Here is a 27,136-nt window from a genome sequence, read left to right on the forward strand (position 1 = left end):
CTTTTGAGAACCCACACTCCCCCCTTGAGTGTGTCCTATCTCCTCTCTCAATAAATCTTTTCCACTCTTAACCTCCATTGTTCTTGGAATTCATTCTTCAGTTTTTGGGAATACGAACTTGACACTTCAGATTGGAAGTTATATCTCTCCTATATCACCTACTCAAGGAGGTTTGATTTTTCTGTTCAGTTAAGTGATCAAAGCCAAATCATCAAAGCCTGAATATCTTACAACAGATTCCTTTCGTAGGTTCTGAGTCGGCCATTCTTAGTTATAATCAAAGCAAAAAATGACATTTGTAGTTTTGCTGTCTCCATTTCAAAATATTTTGTCATTATTAGATTCAGAGTCACCCAATATGATTCCACATCAGTAGGATCTGTCTGGCCGTTCCCACAAAGCTGTTCCTGCCGAGTGTGCATTCCTTTCTGTGTAGGTGATACAACTCCTAAGTACATAAACATTGGAATCGTATATTCCTACATTGCTTAGGACCAGAAATTACCATGAAAGGAAAATGTGGGTAATCTGGAATTCTTACACAGAGTCTCTGACCTACAAGAGCTTCTTACACTACCCGAGCTGTTCTCCAGTCCCCTTGATTCACTCACTGTAGGTTCCTTCTTTGCCACCTTAAATTGTCCCTCATTTATCCTCCCAGAGCCATTAGCAGACTGGGTTGGCTTGGCTTGGTTTTCTGCTTGCAGATTTTTTCCACTGCCCCAATTAGCTTCATGGACCAAGAGGCATAGATGAGTGTCACGAGGGCTATGTATGTGCACATGTGTGACATACACAGTAGATCTTCAAAACCAGCAGACTTTACATGGTTGTGCAGTTATGTTCACCCTCACACTGAGAATGCTGTGCTGGCCTTGAGTAAACTAAATCACGCGCTCTGCTTGGTGGATCCCTGGCGTTAATATATCATGTGCAACGTTTGGCAGACAGAAGAATTTGAGAGTTACAGCATTTTATATTTCATAATGTTTTTCATAGGTGAGACTTTGAGCCTAGTAAATTATTCATGTGATTTCTAAATATGCAAAAGTTAGAAAGCCTTCACAAGTATATTTTCTCCTAATTATTAAAAATTAGAAACTCTAAAGCAAATTGAGGGAATGTGCTATAGAGTATTTGATTTGAAATAAATAAAATTCATACTCCAAAAGCACTGAGTTTAGATAGCCAAGGTGAAATTTCCGTGTTTGCTATTGATCTGTTCTCATTCTTAAGGGGATTGTATCTAAATGTTTTGTTATTGTTGGCGTCAAAGCAGAGCCCAGATCTTCCCTCAGTGATTTGTTTTTCTCAGTCTTGGCTTTTGGACCAAAATAATAACAGCTTATTATTTTGCCAGAAATTTCACATTTCCTCTAATGTATTTCTTCAGAATTGCACAATAGTCTTGGCTATCATAAAAATTACTTTGCTTAAAATATACACATTTTTTATAGCACAAGATTACAAGACACACAGATGCACACCACATACAGCAACACACATTCCCTCCACATATTTATGTGTATTCAAGCTCAAATCTGGTTCTCTGGAAAAATCCAACTATTTGTGTACTTTGAGGAAAAAAGATGAAGCTGAGAACATGTTTTTCAGTTTGTTTCCTATTATCAAGAGATGAGGAGTGGGGAATATTATAAGTAATGATAATTTACCCTGACCTTCAAATTATCAACAATGTAGGCTCCTCGGAATAATGTGTAACAAGCACTGTGCATATTTACTAGGAATCATAACACTAAGAGTGAATTTGGGAGAAAATATCTAAAATGTCCTGTCACAGTTGTTTTCTTGGATTTTATTTACTAGTTCAGTAGAGATGTACTATGGGAAGGCATTTGTATTTTGGTAGAGCAGAAAGTGTAAAAATGACTATAGAATTTCCTGTTTTAACCAAAAATGAAGGAGAGCCATGGGCCCTTTGCTTCCTGAGTGGCTACATTCCAGCTGTGCAGACTGGTCATAACACATCTGCCAATCAGAGTGGGCCCTGGAGGGGCCCGTAGCTTGCTGAGGCTTGTTTACATGTATTTTGCCTCTGTTTCTCCTCTTGCCTAAATAAACTGTACGAAACTAGATCACAGCTGCAGCAGATGATTTTCTGGGCAGAATTTTAGTTCATCTTCAGCCACAGGTAAGCATTATCGCTTTGCTATATGAGAATAATTGATCTGTGTCCAGTTATTAGCTTTGCTTTTGTTAGCAAAACCAACAGACTCTAAAACCAGGCGAGGAGTGATTTTTTAAATGATTATATATGCCCAGAATTTTATTTAAGGGAGTGGTAAAACTAAGTTGAACTAAGAAAGTTTTAAAAATGCTGTAATATTAAATCAGTGTAGAGAAATTAGAACCAGAAGCACCAGCATTATGCACTTGGAGAGCATTATACCTAAACAAACATGTTTTATCGTGAATTCTTCTACTTGTTAATCTTTCAGAAAACAATGTCTTAGTGTATACTGACTCTCTCGCTTAAAAAAACATTTTTATTATGAACCCATTCAGAGAGAATTGATACATACCTTTAAGTCTGTAAGTCCAATTCTTTTTTTCCTCTATATTTCTCTCTAGAAGTTTTTAGAGTACATTTTCATAATACTGTTTGTACAGCTCTACCAGCAATAAAATTAAGGGTAAAAAAGAATTTCTGTTTAATTCTAGCTTTGCTATTAAATCAGAAGATATTCTGGGAAACTATTTTGATAATATTTCTTAGGATTTTTTTTGAAGACTAATTGCATAGAACTATATTGCGGTTTTGTATATTGCTTTCTATTGTTAATTCTTCCATAATACTGATGATTTTTTACTTTTTCTATTATTAAGCATATACTGGGAAAATTATGACTCAGATTTTTAAGACTGCCAGACATGGTCACACATACCTGTAATAACAGCACTCGAGAGGCTGAGGCGGAGAGATAACCACAAGTTTGAGGCCAGCGTGGGCTGCATAGTGGGTTCAAGGCCAGCCTGAACTTCATAGTGAGACCTTGTCTCAAAAACAAATAAAAAAGGACTGTGTGGGTTTTGTGGTTCTCTTGTATTTGATAGTCTTCGGGTTAATTAATTTTGTAGCAGTCTAGAAAAGCACTCTTGAATGTCACGCAGCTCTGCTTTTATTTCTCACCCTATAGCAAGATTCCTCACCCTTGACATGTTGTATGAAATAAATTCTTTTGGGTGGGGATGCGTTCCCTGTGGATTGCAGGACACTTAGCATCTCTGGTCTCTACCCACTAACGCTCCTTCCCCAGGCTGGACAACCAAAAAGTTTATTTCTGGGTGTGAGTGTGTGTGTGTGTGTGTGAGAGAGAGAGAGAGAGAGAGAGAGAGGGATCACACCTAATAGTAAATATTGAAGTCAACTTCCGTATGTTCTGGGTGATACAGAGTTAAGGGTGAGGCTGTTCTGGTCTTAGTGTATTTGCAGATGTTGTCGCTTACTGCTCATTTTTTTCCCCTCCCCATTCTGTTAAAATCTGCCAACCATGATTCATGGAATGATTTTTTTGAGCTGAGTAATCTGTGGCTTTTCTGTTTCCTCACTTTCCTTCTCTAACTAGATCTATTTTGGTTTCAGCAAAGTATTTAACACAGTGAAGATCTTTTAAATGAAATGATATTTGTTATGATATATTTCCAAGTAGATGATTTTAACAAACCCTAAAAGTTTCTGCTCCTGTCCTTCGTTGTGTGCCTGCCTCCCCATTAGCGAGTCCTCTCCACTCTGAGGGGGAGCATTGTCCGGGGAAAGACGCAGCTACCTTGTGACACCTAATGGTATGGCAGCTGGTATTTGAGAATTTTTTTCAACAGCCTTTTAAGAGCATCTGACTTACAATGGTCTTTCTTTACAGATCGCAACGAACGAAATAAGCCAGAGCATCGTTCTTCCAGGTATGAATTTATAGTATTTGATGATTCCATATAAAGTTTATTTGAAAAACATTGGAAGCAATGCAAGTACCCTGTATGGTGTTACTGTGTATTGGAACCTTCTGTGGCATTCAGAGAAGCTTCACAAGGGAAATAATTTTCCTTCTCTGAATAAAATTTCTTTGTAAAATTACTGACTACTCGGAAGACATGTTTTACTTTGAGAATTCCTATCAGTGACAGATATGTATTCATAAAAGATGATTTTCATTTTCTTCCTTTTGTGACTTACTTTGTTCTCCCTTTCATCAGTATTTTTATAAATGTATTTTGCCCTTTTCTTAATTATACAACTAATAGAGGCCTGAGAATATAGTTCAGTGATGGAGCTACTTAGCTAGCATGTACAGTCCCCAGCACTGCAAAAAGAACAAAACAAAAACCCAATATAATCTCACTATAGAAATTCAGAAAATATTTTTTTAAAAAAATTGTAAAACAAAACAAAATCTAGTCTGCCTTCCATCAACCAGAGATGGCTAGCTAATACTAAGATTTTGTTGTATTTCCTCCTATACTTTTTATAATACACCCATGCACACACACAGATGAATTCTTGTACATTTTTTCAGTCATTTCAAATGGCCAGAAAGCTTCTATACCACTTAAGCTTCATGCCTGCACTGAGAGTGTTGCACTCAATCATCACAGGCACTGAAGAATGGTTCTAAAAATCTTTTCAAACTTGTAAAAGTAGAAATCTGTCTGACTTTCTCTCTTAGGTAAGACTGACAGGCTATATTAGATATGTATTTTTAAAATTTTTTAGTTTTATCAATACATATTTACAGTACCTACAGTTACATTCATCACGAGAGGTCAGTACCTGTACGTAACACATCATAATTCTTTTTACTTTCCTTTTCCTCCCTCCAACTATATTAGATATTTTAACCCTGTTCTATGAAAGATTGTAATTTTTCTAATAATTTCCCCTTATTCTGTATTCCGTAGCCTTTTTTTTTTCTTTTTTGCATTGTGGGAACTGATAAAAATGGTAATAATGCATTCATTAGATTGACTGGTCTGGTAAAACAAATCCTTGGTCAAGGGATCAAACCCTAGACTGCATTGCTATCATTGAATAAAAATATAAAATCTCTGGCAACTCCATCACTTAGAATATGCATTTTGCAGAAATTGTCAGTCAAAAAGCTTAGTGAGAACCAACCCAAGAAAAAAATATAACTGGATATTTAGAATATTGACTGGTTTTTTTTTCTTCAGGTATATATTTTGGGTTATATTAAAATTCACTACTTTTGTGTGTGGTCTTACAACTTTTGACAAACATATAAATTGTGTCTACTGCAATAAATAATGCACTTTGTAAGACTGATTTTAATGCAGTTTTAAAAAATAGCAAAAAGAAATGCTACCTAAGAAAACTTTGAGAGCATAATTCCATATTTAAGTTGAAAGGATAGGGCAAAAAATTACTTGGGATGATAAAACCAGGATTCATGAGAACTTTGACATACTGAAGGTTCGAATGAATTGAGCATTGTAAATTGTAATATTTAGTGCCAGTATTTATACTGAAACACCAATAGAACATAAAAAGATGGGGACGATGTAACTTAGGCGATATATTTTAAAAATCTTCAAGATTTAGCTCTTCATAAATTTCATCATGAGTCAAAAATTTTGTGATTGCCTCCACCTCCCCCCAAAACAGGTTTGTATTGATTTGCTTACTATTGAATAAGTATAATACATAATACAAGTAAAGGTAGCTCAAGACCACCTTTTTTACCTAATTCTGTAAAAGTCTAAGTTTTACAGTGTATCCAATTCCAGGTTCACAAGGCCATGGAGAAACAGACCCATGCATTGGAGCTGCTCTGTTGATATCTTGTGGGGAGCTTCAAAAACAAAATCTCATGTCTTGCTCCAGGGAATCTACTCAGTAGTCTGGAACAAATCTTTAAAATCTGTATATTAAACAGGTTCCCAGTAATTCTAATGTATAGCCAGGTGAGGACCTCCAATCTAGCGGTTGAGTTAGGACAAGGAAGATGAAAGAGATGCAAAGGAGAAAGTCAAAGCCAAATCAGAGGAAGTCGGGTGTGAAGAACTGGTAAAACAGCCTAGTCATAGAAGTCTGGGGAGGTGTTTGGGGCAGAAACAGCATATAGCTTCAAATACCTAGAGGCTGCTGTAAGAGAGACTAGCAAAATTACTCATCATAAGAACAGTTTGATGCTCCCTAGTAAGAGGAGCCATGGTGGTTGGAGGAACAGCTGATTTCCTGTCTGGGGCAGGGGAAGTACAAGGTGAGCCTGGACTCCTTGTTGAGATAAAAAGCTAGGAAGTGCTCAGCTAGTGGGGTCATGCCAAAAAAGAACTTGATGATAGCTTCAAGAGATTCACTGGCCAAATTTGGGACAGTGTGAGTATCGGGGAGGAGGGGCAATGGATTAACTCTGGATTTTTGGGCAGGCATGATAGTACATGACTATAACTGCAGTACTCTGGGAGACCGAGGCTGGAGGTTTACAAGTTAAAGCTCAGTTTGGGCAACTTAGTGACATAGCAAGACCCTGTCTCAAAATAAAAAAATAAGGGGTCCCATTTGACCCAGCCATTCTTCTGCTGGGTATCTTCCCAAAAGAATTAAAAGCATCATACCACAGCAATATATGCATACCCATGTTTATAGCGGTACAGTTTGTATTAGCTAAAGCTTGGAAACAGCCCAAGTGCCCATCAACTGGTGACTGGATGAAGAAGATGGGGAGTTTTTTTTATATAAAATGGAGTACTACTCAGCCATAAAGAATGAGAAACTAGAGACATTTATAGCTAAGTGGATACACATTGAGGCCATACTCTTGTCAAATAAATAGGATGCACATATGTAAATACCAAGGGCCGGGATTTGGCTCAGTGGTTTCGCTGCCTGCTCCACATATGTAAATACCAAATAGTTTCTCTGGCGTCAGAAACTGCAAGTGTAAATGAGGTTCAAAATGTACAGTAGTCAATGTGAAGTAGGAAGAAAAGGGAAAAAGGGGAAGTGGTAGGGGTTGGGGAATGGAAAGAAAGGAAAGAAAGAAATATGAGAAAAGGAAAAACTGGAAACAAAGTGTTTGTAAATAGGGAGGGCGGGGAAGGAGGAAAAAAATAAGAACCAAGAGAGATTATGTAAAGGTACAAATTCCCAATGATGAATGTCATCATATTGTATATCTAAAATGTACCAATAAATTTAATGAATTAAAAAATAAATTAAGGGCCAGGGATTTAGCTCAGTAGTTCCGGCGCCTGCCTCGCAAGCGCAAGATCCCAAGTTCGATCCCTGGTACCAAAAAAAAAAAGAAAAATTAAGAAAATAAGGGCTAGTGATGTAGCTTGGTGTGAAGGCTTTAGAGTCAATCCCCAGTACTACAAAACAAACAAATGGATTTTTAAAAATTCACGTAGAAGGAATGATAGAATTTAGTTCTCAGTAGTTGATTTAGATAAGATTATCAGTGGCAACTAATTCTTGTGTAAAGAGATGTTGAGGAGCAAATATTCTCACAGCCTTAACAATATCCCCACAGATTAGCTTTTAATTGCAGAGGGTGAGTTTTGGCTTTTTGATGGGAGACCCAGTGGTCAGCACCTTAATCAGGTAGTCAGTGTGGATGCCATCACTTGGGAGACAAGCGGGCAGCGTGTGTGTCCAAACGATGTCACCAGTGGTGCACACAGGTAGCAATACAGAGTAGTTCTAGCAAATTAAAAAATGAAAATAAAGTGCCTTGAAAAACACAAAAAGGCTGAGAGAATGTTTTAGATTAAAAGAGACCAAAGAGACATGGACAACCAAAAGCAATATATGTGTTTAAAAAAATAAAATCTGGGAGTAAAAAAATATGAAAAAAGAAATTGGAGAGAGAGCCATCAGGCAGATTTAAATCTAGATGTCTTAGTTACTCTTCTCGTTGCTGAGACAAAATCTCCAGTACCCACAAGTTAAGGGAGGAAAGGTTTATTTGGCTTACAATTCCTAGAGATTTCAGTCCATAGTTGACCAGCTCCAAGGCGGAGTGAAACATGGCAGAGAGGCATTGCAGAGAACAGTTCATGGTGGCAGAAAACAGCAAAACCAAAAGAAAAGAGAGCACCATAGCATCTTTCTGTCCCTCTTATCTTAGGCACACTACTAAACACAAGCCATAACATTCCTCCACTGGCCCCCCAAAGACTCATGCATATCCCTTCATCTCCGTCTCCAAGAGTTGATAAAGTTTCAGCATTACTGAAAAGTCCAAGTCCCAAGTCTCCTCTGAGATTTAAGGCAAACTCTGAGCTGCAAGCCTCTGTACAAATGAAAAGAAGGTTAAACACTTCCAACATTCAATGACACAATATAGACATCTCCATTCCAAAAGTTACAAATAGAAGGATACAAAGAATGATAGCAAAGCAAGTCCAAAATCCAGCAGGGCAAACATTAAGTCCTGCAGTTCCATGTACAGTTTTGGAGGCAATCTGTGGCAAAATGTGAACTCCAAAGGGCCTCGGTGGCTCCACCCCTGTGGCACTGTGGGTGGTTGTAGTTCCCATGGCTTCTCTCTTGGGCCAGCTCTGCTTCCTCCTTGCAGTTCTCAGATGATCCATGTTCTGGCTTCTCCAACCTTCTGGGGTCTGCACTGCACCCTTGGCTTACACTCGAAGTTTCACACAACCTTCTGGGGTCTCCACTGCACCTTCACACACTGCCCCTCAGGGGCGCACTGCCCGGCCTCTCAGGCTGTCTTCTGAAATCTGGATGAAAGCCTTCCTGACCCTACAACTCTTGCATTCTGCATGTACTTAAAAGCAGCACCATATATCACCATACCAAGATCTGTTGGCAGCTGGAGCAGTAGCCACACTTCCTTCTCTTGGCTGTAGAGATCCAGTGGCTATGAACCAAATCCTGAGAAACAACTTCCCTAGGACCCTGGCATTCTGGAACACAGGGCTTGGCTGGGGATTTAGCTCAGTGGTTCCACTGCCTGGCTCCCAAGCGCAAGGTCCTGAGTTCGATCCCAGTGCCTTGGGGCTCTCTCAAAGCAAAGTCTCACTTTTTCAATTTTGAGGCTGCAAAGGGTAGAGTCTCCTGCTTCTTGTGATGCCCTCAGGCCATCTTTTCTATTCTCCTGTTCCCTCTCAGCAACTGAGAGCTCCTCTGCTATGTCTTTACAGTCCTCAGCTTTATTAGAGCTTCCTTTCTGGCCAAACTCAAAACATTTTAAATCATTCTGCTGGGCCTTGCTCTTGATTCTCAACATAAATCTGGCTAAAAGCCCCCAACAGCATCCATGCCACAGCCTCAACATTAGACTGGCTTGAAATTTCTTCTGCCATTAATTAGTCCACTGGCCCTAATCTCAGTCTCAGGCAAAGTCTCTGGACATGAGCAAAATGAAGACAAACTTTCTGCCAACCCACAACACACATTGCCTGGAGTCCAACAGCCAGTGCAATCCTTCCTAGCAGAAACCTCCTGAGCCTGGTCTTTACCGGCCTTCTGGTCTTCTGAGCCCTGACCAGAATCTCCCATACAGTAGAGCGTCAGGCATTCAGTGCTACTTTTTCAGCTGACATCTCTGAATCTTTCTAAACTTTTCCCACAAGCCAGTCCCAAAGTCTCCTGAACCACATGGCCAGGTAATATCACAGCAATGACCCCACTTGTCTGGTAACAAATTCTTAGTTACTTTTCTCGTTGCTAAGACAAAATCCACAATACCCAAAAGTTAAGGGAGGAAAGGTTTATTTGGCTTACAGTTCCTAGAGGTTTCAGTCCATAGTTGGCTGGCTCCAAGGCAGAATGAAACATGGCAGAGAGGGGTCGCAGAAGAGAACAGTTTATGGTGGCAGAAAACAGCAAAAGCAGTAAGAGAAGAGAGCTTCACAGCACTTTTCTGCCCCCTCTTAGGCAGACTACTTAGGGGAGGTAACACACCCTCATCCTAGTGCCCTTGAGTCTAACATTGTACCATGAATCAATTCCAGAACAAACACCACCTATGTCCGAGTGAGGCTTTGGAGGGACATGTAAATCCAAGCCATAACACTGGACTTCAGTTGAGATAGTATTTATTAACATTACTCTCAGGTATAGAATAGACATGCCATTCTTGGGAGATAGTAGATGTGGTTTTATGTTTGGAGCCTACTCTCAAATAATTAAGGGAGTAGAGAAAGGAGAGATGAACAGACCAGTATGGGAAACTGTTAGTTTTTGGTGAATAGAAGAAATGCATATACAGGGATAGATGTTAATTGTATTGTTTTCTTTAGCTTCTCTCAAAACTTGAAGTTTTCACGTAGCAAGTGGCAGTGAAGGGACAGTGCAGTGTGTTCAGCAGATCCCAGAGAGCAGAATGCCCATCTGTGGGCGGAATGTTGAGAGGATGGATTTGTGCACGATATAAGGAAGAATTTCCTGTCAGAACCAATCAAAGGTGGAATGGGCTACCCTGCGAGCAAATACTGTCAAGGAAAGCTAAACAAGCTGCCTGGGAATAAAAGTAGAGAAGATTCCCACCCAAGAAAGTCATTATTCTGGATGGCTGAGCCCCTTGCTCACTTAACAGCCAATAAATACTTGTTGGGAGTCCCTATTGCAGCTCTTGATAAAATTGAAAATGGGGGAGAAAAGGGTTGGCTTCATGGAACATCTATTGTTTGGGATTTAGGCCACGTAGCCTAAAGTCAGCTAGTTTTGTTTCAGACCTTGCCTGAGGTACTCTTGAGAGTGCTTGATTTTTTTTCTTTCTTTTGTACTATGTATTAAACTTAAGGGCACTCTACCACTGAACTATGTCCCCAGCCCTTTTTTAAAAAAGATATATCTATTATTTATTTTGCAGTACTGGGGATTGAATCTAGTGCCTTTACATTAGGCTACATCCCCACCCCCTTTTTATTTTTCATTTCATTTTGAGTCAGGATCTTGCTCAGTTGCCCAGGCTGGGCTCAAACTTGCAATCCTCCTGCCTTAGTTTCCCAGAGTGCTGGGCTTATGAGCATGCACCACAACACTCAGAGTATCTTCATTATTCTTTCATCTCTAATTTATACTGTCAAATTCTCTAGGACTGTGCTATTAATCTTAGTAGCCCTAGCAGTAGTATAGTGGCTGGTTCACAATTAACAAATAACTGCTTGATAAATGAATGCCAACTGTATTTCAAGGAGAGAAAGGGGAATGTCAATATTTTTGTCTTACAAATTGGGAAGAACCAGACTTTCCCAAGCTTGCCCTTTACTGTTATTGAGTATGTTTGTTACCACAACAGCAAGGAAGAATGCCCCATAAGAAAAAAAAGGGTTTTCAAAAGACCATTGTTTGCAGGGTATCTGCTGAGACTGGCAGTGAACTGTTGTCCTCAGCAGGCAGGGCTGCCCTCAGCAGGCCAGCAGCACATTATCAGACAGATTAATACCTGCTGCATCTACAGGGCAGAAAGAAGGAAATATAAACAAAAGTCACTTAATTTCAGTATGTTCTTTGTTCTCCTTAGGCCACTTGGCAAGAAGAATGATGGGCTGGATGCTCAGCAAGGATAAGAGAAATGCATTTCTCTTGTTTGTGTTTTTACAAGGCCAAATACTTCTACAGCTTTCAGTGAGAGGTGCATAAATCTGAGGAGTCTGCCTCTTCTTCCATTTCAGTGCTGAAATAAGAAGGAAAGCATAACTCTTGTTAAGTTAAGGGGAAAGTTTTATCGAGTATAGGCCAACTCCAAAGAACCCAAGCTAAAAAGTACTGTTATAAGCATTTTTAAAAGGCTTGGTGGGTGTCTTGATTACTTGGTTTGATTTTTTTTTTTTAATTATTTGCTTGTTTCTGATTGATCAGTGTGGAAGTCAGAAATGTGTACCTGAATTCTTATTATTTCAGCTTTACTAGTTTAAACATACTGCTTCCCAAATTGATGTTCTCCTGGAGCACTCTACTATAGAAAAATCTGTATGTCAAGAAATAAACATTTGGAGGGAGGGTGTAGCTCTGTGGTTGAGCATTTGCTTAGGATGCATGAGGCTCTCCTGTCCAACCTTGAGCTCCAGAAACAAAAGAAGAAAACATGTTCATATACAGAAGCATGTGTGAAATGATGTGTTAAACAAAATTAGACATGTTTCTTTACTGTGCTACTACTCAGACTAGTTGATATTCTAAAGTGCATTATAAAACTCTAAATGATTTGTATATTACATGTCACTTAAATTATTATTTGAATTTGTAACTTCCTATCTCAGACATGGCTATTAATAACACCTAGAAAAATGCCATGGAGTAGCAGTTTGGGAAACTAATTAGAAGGAAGTAGGAGCTAAAGATAATAAAGAATGTTAAGTCCTCTGGCAATCAGTGCCATGAATAGAAAATTAGGAACTCTTTATCACACCACAAGCTTTATAGATTTCAGTGACTTATGGGGTCTGTATAACTAGCTACTTCATCTAAAGTGTTTTATCTACTACAAGAAAATAATTTACAGCATCAAAAAAAGAAAGCAGTGGAACAAAGAACCTTAAATATATTTATTAAAATTTATCATTTGTTTGTTTTTTGGTACCAGGATTGAACTAGGGTCTTTGCGTTTGCAAGGCAGGCAGTGGAACCACTGAGCTAAATCCCCGGCCCCAAAACTTACCATTTGAATCTTAGTCTTCCTAAAGTCTTTTTAAAACCACCTGTCACATGCCTTGCAAGCGCAAGGTCCCAAGTTCGATCCCTGGTACCAAAAAAACCACCTGTCACAGTCCCCTTTGATACTCATTCATGAAAATCAATGGATTTTTTTTTTTTTTTTTTTTTTTTTTTGTACCAGGGATTGAACTCAGGCCCTTGCACTTGCACAGCAGGCGGCAAAACCACTGAGCTAAATCCCCGGCCCTGGATTTTTATTTTTAAAATCACAAAAATTGGGCTGGCGATTTAACTCAGTGGTTCCATTGCCTGCCTCACAAGTGGAAGGACCCGAGTTCGATCCCCGGTACCAGAAACAAATCATAAAAATTAAAAAATGGAAATTCAATATAATGATTCTAGAGTTTATAAGGAAGAGCGAAAACAAGGCAATTTTGAAGGCCAAGAAAGGAAAATGGATTCTGATAAGTAATTAAGACACTGTTTTGTCAACAAACAGTTAAAAAAAGTCACCAAACAGACAGGTGGCTACAGAGTTCTGTATCATGATGTGATAAGAGTTGGCACTTAGGACCAGGGAAGTAGCTTAGAGGCATGGCTAAAAATGTTGACTTTAGGGCAGGGAATTAGTTCTTAAACAGCTCAAGTACAAAGTGTTAAGAGATTATTAAATTTGAGTGAAAATTTAAAATTTAAGTACCTGAATACATCAAAAGCATATAAGAAGAAAAGTCACAACTGTTTAGTGCATATATGTAATAAAGGTTAATATCCAGGGTACTGTAAAGAAAAAGACAACTCAATAAAATATGGCAAGAGTCACAAAAGATGAAACCTAAGTAACCAATTACAATATGAAAAGATTGTTTCCCTTGCTAATATTAAGATATACACTGGGGCCAGGGATTCAGCTCAGTGGCACTGCGCCTGCCTTGCAAGTGCCAAGGACCTAAGTTCGATCCCTGGTACCAAAAAAAAAAAAAAAAAGATATACACTGGGCTGGGGGTGTAGCTCAGTAGTTGAGGGCTTGCCTAGCATGAATGTAGCCCTGGGTTTCACCCCCAGCCCTGCAAAAAAAATAATAATAATACTAACCTGATAATGATATCATTTTAATTCCATTGAGATGACACAGAAATTGCAAAGACTGATAATGTCAGTTAGGCATAAGAGTATGTAATTTAGTACAACAATAAGGAAAACTTTATTCAAGACCATAGAACAGATTTAGGAATCACTGCGGTGGGATTTTACTATAGGGGAGAGAGATTGAGCCCAACTCTAAATATAGATAGCATGGGCAAGTGCAAATTTATAGTCAAAAACCAGAGTGGGAACAGTAGGTGGAAAACTTCTAAGAAGAAACATCAGAAGTTAAGTTGTATTTAGATGTCCACCCAAAGCCTCATGCAGTCATAGGTGGGGCTTTTTCAGAGGTGGCTGCACCGAGATTGTGTGATGCACAATCTCTAGCATTCCACAGTGGAATGCTAGGCTCAAGGGCACTAGGATTAAGGGTGTGAGTGCTACTCGCCCTAAGTAGTCTGGATAAGAAAAAGGGGCAGAGGGCCGGGGATTTAGCTCAGAGGCACCATGCCTGCCTTGCAAGTGCAAGGTCCTGAGTACAATCCCCGGTACCAAAAAAAAAAACAGAAAAGAAAAGAAAAAGGGGCAGAAAGATGCTGTCCCTTGTTGCTTTTGCTGTCTGCCTGCCATGAACTGTTCTCTCTGATGCCCCTCTGCCATGTGCCACTCTGCCTTGGGGCCAGCCAGTTATGCATTGAAACCTCTACAAACTATGAACTAAATAACCTTTGGGTGCTGGGTATTTTATGTCAGCAATGAGAAAAGTAACTAAGACAGGGATCCTGACCAAAGCAGCTAACAAGATTCTTTTTTTCTTTCTTTTTGAGACAAGGTCTCACTATGTAGTTCAGACTGGCCTTGAGCTCACTGTGTAGCCCCGGCTGGCCTCAAACTTACAGCATCCTCCTCCCTCAGCTTCCTGAGTGCTAGGATCACAGGCATGCACCAGCATGCCCAGCGAACTATCAAGATTCTTGCTGAAGACAGGCCAGCACAACACATTATATTACTTACTGTGTATTTTTGTGATTGCCTACATGTATTAAAATATGCATGGAAATGATAATTAGTGAGCTTAGGATATTGATTGTCAACAGAATGGGTCAGGAAAGAGTACCCAGGAACTTCAAGTATATTTACTCTGCTTTATTTCTTAAGCTAAGACTGTGCTATGTTAGCTACACTTTAAAAAAAAAAAATCCTGGAAATACTCATAATTTTGGGGGGGGGGGCTACCAGGGATCGAACTCCAGACCTTGTGCTTACGAGGCAGGCGGTGGAACCACTGAGCTTAATCCCCAGCAACTGAACTTATTTATTTGTTTTTTTGTTACTGGGAATCAAACTCTGGACCTTGTGCTTTCAAGGCAGGCACCAGAACCACTGAGCTAAATCCCTGGCTCATAATTTTTTTCAAAGGACCTCAGGGAGTCCTTCTTGACTCCTACAGCATGATAAGGATGACCATACAATTGAGTGATATCTTTATTTCTGAAAGAGGACAATAAAAAGGAAAAAATAGTCAAGAACGTTCAGAAAAAAACACAAATACCATTTCCATTTTAACTCTACTTACAGTCCTGCTCCCGGGTTATCCTTTACTAGAAGCACCTTCTTGCTCTGGATTTTTATCTCTTTTTGCCACTTTCAAGTTACACAAATAACATATGACAACATTTTTTTCCTTTTTTGGGGGGGGCACTTTTTGACAGTACCAAAATATATGGCATTTCTCTTTACTACTTCAGTAACTTATTAAGAGTCTGGTGGTTCATTGTCTGGGTGTGTGTGTGTGTGTGTGTGTGAGATCAAGCTATATATAGAAGAAGGGAGGATATATGTATGTATATATACATGTGTAGCAGTGTTGATATAGTAACACACATATTTATTTCTGCCAACTTACCTTTCTTAACATATTTTAGGTTTACCTTGTCAGTTTTCCACTACATAAAAATAGTTTTCTAACTAATGAAAATAGTTTTCATTATTATTCAAACTACCACATAAAATTTTTCAATGTAGCTGTGTTATAATTTTATTTAACCAGTCACTTATCAACAGCACTTAGGTTGTTTCCAGTCCATTACAGTTAGAATTGTAATGTTGCAGGAAACATCTCTGTGTTTGTATCCTCAGGTATGGACATGTTCAGAAACCTTTGTTGTTTCTTCCATGGTAGATTTTATTTTTCTGAAGTTTCCATTCTCATTCACAATTACTTTAAGTTTTGAATTTTCATGTACCCTACGTGTCTGTTTTCTCCTCAGAACTCAGCATAGCTTCATCCTGATATGATGCTGCTCCAGGTTTAGTGGGGCCCATTACCACCCCCTTCCCATAATGTGGCCTGAAATGCCACCCACTCAGGGAACCATTCGAACTCAACAGGCGAGTGGGGTATTTGTAACACATAGTTCATTGCAGTCAGAATTAAGAGTTGGTTATGTTAAACTTGTAGCAATCACTTTACCATTAAGAATTTAAGAGGATCTTAGTTCTCTGCATTGAAACTCTGTTGATTTAATAAAGATGTTGAGGATTTTATTTTGGCAGTTTACCATCATCACATTATAGTTTTAAATAGAATAGCTAAAAGCAAAAGATTTAATTTGTTTTGCTTTTCTCCTTTCTAAATGTGTCTATCACAATGTCGTGCTCTGGTGGGCTTAGTTTAACTACTGTAATTCCATAGCATTTCCCTGCCCATATGTTTTGATTCCTGTACCTCTATAAACTATAGCTTATGTGTAATTACTTTCTGGCAGTATGTTTTGTAAGCTGTAAGAGAAACATTACTTTTGCTATAGCATCCGTAATACTGTAAACAAGGTGAAAAATTAAAGTGTATACAAGTTTGGTGGGAGAAAAATCCTTTTGTAAGTGGGAAATGTGAAAGGATTATTAACATTTTATGTCATTCTACAGAGAATATATATTGTGTTGTTTTATTGTGGTTTTAAGAAATGACTTTAGCATTTTCTCTTAGTGTGATGGGAATGAAAATAAAATATTTATATTGAGTATCAGTTGGGCAATTGAAAAGTTTTATCCGCTGGCCTGCCACTGCCATTGTATTAGTGTGGGGACTTCTCTGAGATTTTTTCAAATTAAACTATCAGCAGGCAGTGAACTTTGGAACAGCAGCTGGTCCTGTACTCATTACTTTTTCTCAAGGTAGGCATGTGTGGCTACCCATTGCTCAGCAGTCCAGGGAGCACAGGGAAGTCCTGGCCCTTAAATTTTTTCTTCCTAATTCTTTCCTACTTCCCTTGGGTTATATTTTATATTAGTTCTTTACCTTTCTGCAGTGTAATTTAGAAACAGTTATTTACAAAGTCTATATTAAAGAGCCTTTAGTTGAGTGAACTTTGTATATATCATTGCAGCTTCAATATTTTCGGTTTTACCCTAGTAAGTATCCTTATACAACTGGACTTTCAGTGTTTCCCCTTGGAATAACATATACCATATTTCCTCAAATGTATTGATTATAAAACACAAAAGCATACTAATTCCTGGGAGAATATTAGTCTGGACAGAATTGGTAAAAAGTCACTCCATATTCTGGTCACCTCCCATCTCATTAACAGTAAACCATTGGTCAGAAATCAGTCTTTTCGGGCCGGGGGATTTAGCTCAGCGGTTTCGCCGCCTGCTGCGCAAGCCCAAGGACCTGAGTTCAATCTCCGGTACCAAAAAAAAAAAAAAAAAAGAAATCAGTCTTAGAGAAAAGACTGTAAAACCCTTCTCAAAAACAAAAATCAGGCCTGGTCCTAGGAATACAATTCCAGAATTGGGAGCTTCCTTGTTGATTAGGGGCTTCTCTACATAACCCATCAGAACATTCATATCTGCCTGTTGACAGGTTTTTGATACATCTGATCTCATCCCAGCGATAGGCTAGCTCTCCGGGGGATGCAAAGAACGTCCCTTGTATACCACTTTTGACTGCGTGAAGGACCAACATCACAAGAAGGGTTCTCTTCTGTGTGATTCTCCCTCCTTTGGGACAAGAGGATTTAGAATTAGTACCTTCTGGTAATTAAAATGAAAGAATAGAAGGAAAGCTTCAATCTTGAAATCATCTTGAAGTCTTCAGAGAAGCATTATGTCTAAAGGACAAACATCCCCTCAGTGGCAGAGCCGTTTCCTCAAGATAATATTTTCCTTGGCATGTTGCCTCCAGCAAGCAGTCCAAGGGATGTTGTTAAGGGATGACAGGAGGACTGAAAGTTTATCACCATCTATTGCCTAGTAGTTTCTCTAGTGGATTCCGAAGAGAAACTCAAGTCAAAAAAGTTCTTAGAAACTGAACTATACTCTTCTAAAGTTTTCCATATGGTGAATTTCTGTTTTTAATACCATTGGTCTTTTTAAAAATAATTTTTTTAAAAATCACATTTGGGGCCAGGGATTTAGCTCAGTGGTTCCACCGCCTGCCTCTCAAGCGCAAGGACCTGAGTTCGATCCCTGGTACCCCACCCCCGACCAAAAAAGCACATTTGTTCTATTTATAAAGTAGAATATGTTCATTATAGAAAATTTTGAAAAGAAAATCATTTATAATCCTATCTACCCATAGTTAATTACTGTTAATTTTTAAATTAGTGTATGTTTACAATACTTTATAATTACATTCTTTCGGGTGGGTTGGCACACATGTGTGACACATCTTGATGTTACATTTTAATCTAATTTTTCTGGTTTCAAATTATTTTTTACTTCATTATATCATGAGCATTTTTCCATTCCAATATTCTTTTAAAATATGCTTAAAATATTTGACCACAAAGGGGCCGGGGATTTAGCTCACTGGTTTCGCCGCCTGCTGCACAAGCGCAAGGACCCCAAGTTCGATCCCGGTACCAAAAAAGAAAAACAAATTTGACCACAAAAATAATTCATACTTAAATAAAGGTTGTGAAATCACCAAGAAAAAATTAAAATCACTAACAATCCAGTAATTATAGTTGGCAAATTCATAGTTCAAGTCTTTTTTCTGTGCATATTTGGTGTACTTTTAAAAAATGGAATTGGGTGCTCACTTCGGCAGCGCATATACTATAAAAAATGGAATTGGGATGTAGTATATAACTTTTTTCCTACAAAGCAATAATTTGTAAACATTTCCCATAACATGATTTTTGATGATACTCTATCATTTAGGTATACCAAACTTTAATATTTCTATTGTCAGACATTTAGATTATTTCTAGTTTTTTACTGTTATAAACAGTGCTGTGGTCAGATTACTACACTTGCATTTTTATGAACCATTACTTATTAGTCCTATATGTTAAATTCCTAGCAATGGAGTTAATGGAACAAAAAATACTTAAACATTTTAAGACCATATATACAGACAATCTCTCATGATGATTCAACTTACAGTTTTGGTTTTTTTTGGTACCAGGGATCGAACTCAGGTCCTTGAGCTTGCGCAGCAGGTGGCGAAACCACTGAGCTAAATCCCCGGCCCTCAACTTAAAATTTTTTGACTTTACAATGCTGTGAAAGTGTGCTCATACAACCGTGTTTTTTACAATATACTGAATATTGTACTGAGAGTAAAACTAATGTCCCTTTACACCCATATTCAAAATCAGGACTGTCTGTATTTAAGTTTGGGAAACTTTTAGGATGACCCAAAATGAAGGCACGAGTACCAAGAGATGGAAAAGGGGAAGGGGAAGGGGAAGAGGATGAAAAAGAATTAGGACGTGTTAAAAAAAAATGTGTTATGTACAAGTACCAACTCCCCACGATAAATATAATCATTTTGTACTGTAAACATATACAATAAAAATTTAGTTTTAAAAAATAAATGCAAAGTCATGCCTGGTTTTGGAGAAGATTTATTCTTTCTAGTTGTTTTAGGCTCTGTTCACATGGGTAGAATCAAGTAAAACCATTCTAAGAGGCTGTGAATAGACTGTGACAACCTTAAGTCCATGCATCAAGTTGCTTCAATTTAAATTCCAGCTTTATTATTTAGGAGCTGGGTTTCCTTGGGCAAGTTCCTTAATATTTCTTTATCTCAGTTTCCTCATCTATAAATGGGACTAATCATAATACCTCTTTTTATTTTGATAATTATTTAATGGCCTTTTTAGTCAGATAAACAGTACCAGTAGTAGATAAACAGTAAGAGATTTATTTCTGGGAGCTGTTTCCACCCTTGGATAGCACACGGCTACATGTGGTTGCTTTGTGTGGACTGATCAAGTCTGGGCTTGTCAGAACTGTTAAGTGTTCCCAGCAGCATCTCTTTTTTTCTTTTCTTTTCTTTTTTTTTTTTCTTTTGTACTGAGGATTGAACCCAGGGCCTTCACACTGAGCTACATCCCCAGACCTTCTTTGTATTTTATTTTGAGCTAGGGTCTAAGTTACCCAGACTGGGCTTAAACCTGTGATCGTCCCATCGCTTCTCACCCTTTTGGCTAAGATCAAGTGCAGTAACTTGTGATCCTCCTGCCTCTGCCCTCAGAGTGCTGGGATTACAGGCAAGCACCAGTATACCTGGCTCCCCCTGGCTTCTGTCATAGTGATATTATCTTTGACCAGTTGAGGAAAAATCATAGATTTGGCCTTCTGTTACTTCTAGTACTGATTTTTCCACATAGATTAACTTTCTTTTGGGGAAATTAATTGCATTGCTTTGAGAATAAACCCTAGTCACCTCTCACTCTGAATATGGGATCTCATCTTTGCCCTTTAATGAGGCAATTCAGTGGTAAAAGCAGGCCAGTCAGGAAAAGTAGCCAACAGAAAAAGTCTAGTAGGTGTCAAGATGCTTGTTAGTGATCTTGGGATTCAGGGCTTTTAGGAATCACTCTGGAAACAACCCCTGTAACTGATCCTTCTGTAGACTGTCTAGGCAGCATTCCAGGGTGTGGGTTGTTTCCATAGCTTTGAGCAAGGGGCAGTGATGCAGTGCCACAGAATCCTACCTTGTGCCTAGTCATGATTGCAGTGCACTTGGTACCTGCCAAGTCTTCAGTCCCAAACGAAGGACAGGTACCTGTGGCCAGGGTTCTCCATGGTCCTACCCTAAATTGCCATCACCAGAGGACCTCTGGCCTATACGCTGTACTGATCACATTCTTTATCTTGAAAGTTTAAACTAAAAGACACAGAAATAAGAGCTGTAGTTGCTGAAGCTTGAAAATAATTTAGATTTGGGCTTGATGAGACATGTATTGATAAGCAAGTAGAGCAAGTCTAAGTATAGCAGGAGAGGTGAAGATGAAAGCAGAGGTGACGGGCTCTGAGAGAGTGGAGGAGAGCTTGCATGAGAGGCCACCTTGTTTCCCGCCCAGGGCTGCGCTAAGCACACCTGTACTGCCTGAGATAGCCTTTGGATGCTCATAATAAAACCTTTTATCTCTTTAAAGGGATTTCAGGTTCTGTTAGCCTCACAAGAAAGTAAAGCTCCATTAGAAGAAATAATGGTAACAATATTATAATTTAGAACTGCATATTATATTTCCTAACATTCTTACATTAGCTGTAGAACTATCTCAAATTATAGCTTTTATTCTAAAATTTACTTCCACATAGATTAGAATACCATGAATATATTGAGATAAAAAAGCAGAAGAGTACTTTATAAAGTATTTGTAGACATACAGAATCCTTGCCATATACTATATTGTGTAAGAGGAAAATGTATTGCTTGTTTTATGAACACTGACAGAGATCTATGGTTCTAACAGAAGCCTTTATTGTTTCATCTTCGTTCACCACCAAAAGTACTTTTAAAAAGACATCTTTTTAATGTGGGATTTCTTAAAACAATATAGGCAGACCCATGAATTTCCAAATATTTATTTAGATACATTCCTTCATATGTTTTATGAATAATCCTAGAAGTGATGAAAGTTGTAAATCATTTTTTGATACCCTTCAAGACTCATGCCCATTCCACCACTGTTGCCTCTGATTTATGTAACTCTCCCAGCCTTGGGATGTTCAGTGAAAGACGACAGGTTCCTTGGCAATTCATACTTATGTAAGAGGGTGTGTGTGTGTGTGTGTGTGTGTGTGTGTGTGTGTGTGTGTGTTCCTGTCTACATTTAGCAATAGGCAATCTTATTATGAGGCAGTGAAGCCCAGTAGTAAAGGACTCAGGCTCTGGAGCCAGGCTATCTAAATTCAAACCTTGGCTTCATCATTCACTGGATGTGAGATTTTGGACATTCAAGTTACTAAACTCTTTTCTAAATTGGGATAATAACAGCACCTTCTTTTTTTTTTTTTTTTTTCCTTTGGTACCGGGGATCAAACTCGGGTCCTTGCGCTTGCGCAGCAGGCAGCGAAACCACTGAGCTAAATCCCCAGCCTGCACCTTCTTTTTTAAATTTAATTTTATTGGTACATTTTAGGTATACAATATAATGACATTCATCATTGGGAATTTGCACCTTTACATAATCTCTCTTGGTTCTTATTTTTTCCCCCTTCCCCTGCCCTCCCTTCAACCCCTCCATTCCTTCCTATTTACAAAGACTTTGTTTCCACTTTTTCATTTTCTCATTAATTCCATTCCCTTCTTTCCTTTCCCCTACCCCTCCCACTTCCCCTTCCCCTTTGCCCCTTTTCTTCCTATTTCACATTATCTATTATACCTTTTAGTCCTTTTTACACTTTCAGTTTCTCACACTAGAGAAACTATTCAGTATTTACACATGTGTGTCCTATTTATTTCACTTAAGAGTATCGCCTCAATGTCCATCCATTTAGCTATAAATATCTCTAATTTCTCATTTTTTAATGGCTGAGCAGTACTCCATTTTATTAAAAAAAACCCCACATTTTCTTGATCCAGTCTCTAGTTGATGGGCATTTGGGCTGTTTCCAAGTTTTAGATATCACAAACTGTGCTGCTATGAACATGGGCGGACATATATCACTGTGGTATGATTCTTTTAATTCTTTTGGGAAGATCCCCAGCAGTGGAATAGCTGGGTCAAATGGGACTTCCAGTCCTAGTTCTTTGAGGTATCTCCATACTGATTTCCACAGTGGTTGCACCAGTCTACACTCCCACCAGCAGTGGAGCAGGGTTCCTCTTTCCCCACAGCCCCGCCAGCATTTGTTATTGTTGATTCATGATAGCAGCCATTCTTTCTGGGATGAGGTGGAATCTCAGTGTTGTTTTCATTTGCATCTCTCAAATGACCAGTGATGTTGAACATTTTTTCATATGTTTATTTAACAGCACCTTCTTCTAAGAGTAGATGTATGAATTGAGTTAAAAGGTGTGAAGCTATTAGAATAGTTCAATTAGATTAGCTATTATTTTATTATTGTTGAATAGTTGGGTTGATTCTAATTAAGTGAATTTAAATTGGAATCTTGGACTTTGACGTTTCATATTTAAATTTTTTGGCCTAGTAGAGTAGCAGTCAGCCAATTTAATAATGTCATATTAAATCAGGAAACTGACCTTAAGTGACATGATTATGCTCACAGAGTGAGTAGTGGCAGGGCTGAAAGTGGTCCTTGGACTTCCAGACTCTTCACACAGTTGGCTCTCCATGTCTAAGGACAATCTGAGGGGTTACTGGTCCCAATCCCCATATGCCCCGTATCTCCAGGAACTCATTTATAGTCTCAATGCAAACAGATCCTTTATGTACAAAGGTGGGCCACTCCTCACCACTTTTTCTTGGTCTTCTGTTTGCATAAAGATGAAATGAGTGAAATATTTCTCTTCAGCCTATAGGTAGCTGCAAATGAATGCATAAGTCCTCTGGCAGCGGTTAAAAATACATCACTGCCTCATGTATGGAATGCAACATGTTAGAAGGAACAATGAAGAATTGGTCAAGAAAACATGAACAGAAGCAAATGATACAAATATTTGATGTTGAAAAATTCACAAATTATGTAGAAAAAGACTTAATTGTAATTGCTGAATAATAAATTCTTTAAAATACAAAAAAAAAAAAAAAAAGAAGAAGAAGAAACTTTGTTTCTGTACTTAAATAGAGTACTGTGGGAGTGGCACTGGGGATAAAACCCAGGACCTCGTGCGTGCTAAACATAGGCTCTCCCACTGAGCTGTACCCCCAGCGCCACTCTTCATTGTTTTTGATTGTTGAGAATATAGCCTTTAAATCGCCCATAGATTTATTTCACTGAAACTTGAGGTGAAACCACAGCTTACATTCATAATTTTGGAATGATCCTGATTTAAAAAATAACATCTCCCTGAAACATTGATGAATGTGAATATGATATCAAACAGATGTATTAAGAATTTCTGTACAATGATATATTTGGGTTTTGTTGGGGGAGTTGTGTTTTTGTTTTTTGTTGTTGTTTGTTTAGTTTCTGTTTTGTTTTTGAGATAGGATCTTGCTGTATAGCCCAGGCTGGCCTTGAATTTGCAGAGATCCTTCTTCCTCAGCCTCTCAACTATTGGGATTACAGGTGTGCACCACTATGGCCAGCTTCAGTGATACATTTGAAAGTGGATTTGCTTATATTCAAAAAATATTTCATGTGTGTTGTAAGCATTTTGCTGAGGATTGAGGTAATTTATACAAAATACAAAGACTTGGTACCCTACAAAGTAAATGTACAGAAATATTTCTCTACCTGATTCACCTAAGAACTTTCTTGAAATTTTAGGTAGAATCCCAAGTGTCCTCTGACACAATTTAACTCATACTCCGTTGTATATTCTTGGAAAATTATGGCCCCAGTTTAACCATCAGATTATACATATCTGGAAGCAAGATTCACAGTATTATCACAGTGGGTGTTTGGAAAGACCCTCACTGTTGTCACTTGAACAGTAAAATGGGAATGGTACTTGCTATGTAAATAGGTGGATCTTACAGGTAGTGGAAATTACTGAATAATGTGTCTGTTTTGTTATAATAACATTATTTAAAATTTAAAAAAGAGAAGAGAACATAGTCAGTCTGTCTTCCTGTCCTTCCACGTATCCACTCTCACATTCATTTTGGATGATTTCTGTTGTTAATACAACAGGAAGGACCATGACCCAGGAAACAGTTAACATGTAGACATTCTGGGGCTACAGCTGTGAGCAGAATGCTCTTAGGGCAGCCTGAAGTTGAGATAAGTACTAGCCACGCCAGCTTTGAAAATATCAGGCCTGGACCCGCTCCGAGTTAGTGACTCCAGCTTTGGCTGCTGCAGAGGCCAGTGTTAATCTTCATGTCTGCACAGTCTTGCACTGAGGATCTATTTTTTTAAAGTCTGATTACACTTTATCCTCTCCTTTATTTGTATTTTATTGGAATTGGCATTCATGATTAGTTCTGTATTTGTGATATTTTGTAAAAATTCCAAATAGTCTTGAGTTCCATGTCTCCTAATCTGTATTAAAATGGCCTGTGTTTAAAATGAAATTGCCTATTTACTTCTCTGTCCTCTATTTAACTGTAAACATTTTTAATATAGGGGCTTATCTTTTTCACTTTAGTTCTCAGCACCTTGAAAATTTCCTGGAATGTAGAAGACACTCAGGAAAAAACAGTTTATATTAATGTTTTAAAAAGTTCTAAATGTTTATTTAATTCTTCATGCTTTGTATTTTTCTTTTTTTTTTTTGTACCGGGGATTGAACTCGGGACCTTGCACTTGCAAGGCAGGCAGCAGAACTACTGAGCTGAATCCCCGGCCCTATATTTTTCTTTTATGCTAAAGCTATAGAGGTTTGGGAAAAACAGTGATTATTTTGTTTTTTTAAGCTGTTTCGAAGTTTGCATGCCATAAGTCATTTTGTTGTTTGTGTTAGGATTTGGGGGAGTTTCACCTTCATAATGGCAAATACATTTGACCTCAGCCTGATATTTTCAGAAAGTAATTAATTGGTGGATGGTTTGATTATGATCTTAATTATTAAGGTCTTGAATTTGACATGAATCAATTGACTTGTTTTGTTTTGTTTTTTGCCAAGCAAGTGTTTTTAAAGTAACTTATAAATTGTAAAAGTAGTTTATATTCCATTACATAAAACTTGAAAAATAGAAACAGGTAAATGACAAATAATTCATAAAACTCTTAAACACAACTATTGTTATCATTTTGGGCACATGCATTGGTATACTGTTAAATGTTTAATAGCTAGTGCTTTGAACGTAATTCCAATATTAAATGTTATTAATATTTTTGTTAATGTTAATGAGATATTGTTTATCAGAATGTCAGCATTCCCATGAGCAACTTCCTTTCTGATCCAGATAGTTTTCAAATACAGGGAAAATGTTCCATTAATTTTTTTGTATTTTTTACAATGTTTTATTGTTGTTATTTTTGGTTTTTTAGTGGTGGGGGTCAAAACCAGGGCCTTATGTATATTAAACACGCACTGCTACCACTGAGCTACATCCCCAGCCTTTCATAATGCTTTTAACATGCTTCTATGTTCAATGTGTTATTCATATTTTCTCCTTCACTTTCTTAAGTCTCCAGACAATCGATATAATAATAAATTCAGCCTTGGTTTGCCAGTTTTTGTGGTATAAATACCCTCCAGTGACTAGTTTCAAGGTACCAATGTTATACCACTGAGGTTGATTTGGAAAGTGCTTCAAAGTAGCATATTAAATTAGGAAAATAGAAAATGATGTTTTAATATTACCTTTATTGTTTTGTGATTTATTTGTGAGTTGATATGATTTCAAATAATGGCTATGTTTAACAACTGGCTTATGAAAATTTGTCAAGCCTCGTGAACCAGTGTAAGCTGGCTCCTGCACCGCAGTAGTAAATGTGTTATCACTTTCTTTGTGTGTATTGTAGTTCGTTCAGTTGCTGTAACAAAAATGCCATACACTAGGTGGCTTATAATCAAAAGAATTTTTTTTCTTAATGGTTCTGGAGGTTGGGAAGTCCAAGATCAAGGCACCAACAGATACGGTGTCTGAGGAAGACACGGTGTCCGGGGAAGACCCACTGTCGGGTCCATAGACAGTGCCTTCTTGTTGTTCTTGTCGTGCCTTCTTGTTCTTAAATGGCTCAGGCTGCAGGGGTCTTCTGGGTGCTCTCATAGAAGAGAGTTAATCCCTTTCCCTCCCAGTACCATCATCTTAGGGGCTAGGATTTCAGCCTAATGAATTTTGGTGAGACACATTCAGACCATCACAAAATAAATACAGATTTTTTTAAAGCAGAATGTTTAAAGTCTGATGGGATCATACTAAATATTCAGTGGTTTATCATAGAGGAGTATCATTTGGTCATGTGTGCTCCACTGCTTTGGTACAACTGATCTTGCAGCCACGACACAGTGGGGCGAGGTGAGAATGGCTGAGTAAAAAGCCTCCAGTGTGGGAGGAGGGAAGAGTGAACAGGGACAGGGGCCCCAAAAACCTCCTCTGTAGCAGACAGCTATTTCAGAGGATGTGCCGATGCCAGTGTGCACCTCACCATTTTTCAGCCAGAGCCCGTACCTTGCTGTACTC

The 27,136-nt window shown here is 38.3% G+C and overlaps 1 protein-coding gene and 1 pseudogene across 6 annotated transcripts in view; both read left to right on the top strand.

Moving 5' to 3' along the window:
* Positions 1-25,734, top strand: part of LOC101713694 (coiled-coil domain-containing protein 181-like) — a 101,363-nt pseudogene extending 75,629 nt beyond the window's left edge. The window contains exons 3-4 of the transcript XR_015449056.1: positions 3,882-3,921; positions 14,521-25,734. The product of XR_015449056.1 is annotated as a coiled-coil domain-containing protein 181-like (transcript). The remainder of the gene's footprint in view (positions 1-3,881; positions 3,922-14,520) is intronic.
* Positions 1-27,136, top strand: part of Sh3d19 (SH3 domain containing 19) — a 183,456-nt gene that overhangs the window by 80,885 nt on the left and 75,435 nt on the right. For 2 of the 5 annotated variants that reach the window (XM_087205714.1, XM_087205716.1), the window contains exons 1-2: positions 1,999-2,152; positions 3,882-3,921. The gene's annotated coding sequence lies outside the window, so the exon portion shown is untranslated. Of the gene's footprint in view, positions 1-1,998; positions 2,153-3,602; positions 3,805-3,881; positions 3,922-27,136 lie in introns of those variants that run through there. The other 3 variants (XM_087205717.1, XM_087205715.1, XM_087205713.1) reach the window with 3 other exon arrangements.

Source organism: Heterocephalus glaber, unplaced genomic scaffold (assembly GCF_053883595.1).
Source record: "Heterocephalus glaber isolate CG9 unplaced genomic scaffold, H.glaber_assembly_v1.0 deba00000613, whole genome shotgun sequence".
NCBI lineage: Eukaryota > Metazoa > Chordata > Mammalia > Rodentia > Bathyergidae > Heterocephalus > Heterocephalus glaber.